The sequence below is a fragment of the Palaemon carinicauda genome, chromosome 23, assembly GCF_036898095.1.
Source record: "Palaemon carinicauda isolate YSFRI2023 chromosome 23, ASM3689809v2, whole genome shotgun sequence".
Classification (NCBI taxonomy): Eukaryota; Metazoa; Arthropoda; class Malacostraca; order Decapoda; family Palaemonidae; genus Palaemon; species Palaemon carinicauda.
This window is the reverse complement of record NC_090747.1, coordinates 75,244,440-75,245,513: the sequence shown is the minus strand read 5'-3', so window position 1 is coordinate 75,245,513 and position 1,074 is coordinate 75,244,440.

Below are 1,074 nucleotides of genomic sequence, written 5' to 3'. Positions count from 1 at the left end.
TATATATATATATATATATATATATATATATATACGTATATATATATATATATATATATATATTTATATATATACATATATATATATGTATATATATATCATCATCAGGAGTTACTAGTCCACTGCAGAACAAAGGCCTCAGACAAGTCCTTCCGCTTGCGTCAGGTAATGGTCTTTCTGTGCCAGTCCATGGCCGCAAACTTCCTTAGTTCGTCAATCCATAGTCTTCTATTCTCTCCTCTGCTTCTTTTACAATCTCTAGGGACCCATTCTGTTATTTCTAATGTCCATCAATTTTCTGTCATTCTCAATATATATCCTGCCCATGTCCATTTATTTTTCTTACATGTTGTTAGAATATCATCTGCTTTAGTTTGCTCTCTTATCTATGTTGCTCTTTTTTTATCTTAGTGTTATTCCCAATATTATTCTTTCCATAGCTCTTTGAGTAGTAATTAGCTTATGATCTAAGGGTTTAGTAAATCACCAAGTTACTGATGCATAAGTTAATACTGGTAGGAGCATCTCATTAGATACTTTTCTTTACAGAGCAAGTGGCATTTTACTTTTCATAATCTCATTTTGTTTACCAAATGCTCTCCATCCCATGCTTATCCTTCTTTAATTTCGGTTCTGTGTCCTGGGGAAGCACTTATTGTCTGCCCTAATTAATTATATATATATATATATATATATATATATATATTCATTAACAATCTCTAGAGGCTCGCCCATAACTTTTATTTGTTGTCTCTGTATTTTCATTGAGCATTATCTTAGTTTTACTTATATTCATTTTCAGTCCTACATTTATTCTTTCTGTATTCAAATCTATCATCGACTGTAATTCCTCCCATGATTCACTAAACACAATTATGTCATCTGCAACTCTCAAGTTGTTGAGGTACTCCCCATTAATATTAATTCTTACATTTTCCCAATCTAAATTCTTAAAAACTTCTTATAGAGATGCTGTGAATGATTTAGGAAAGATGGAGTCTCCCTGTTTACCTCCTTTCTCAATCGGAATTTTCTCACGATGTTTATGTAGTTTTAGGATTGCTGTACTTCTGT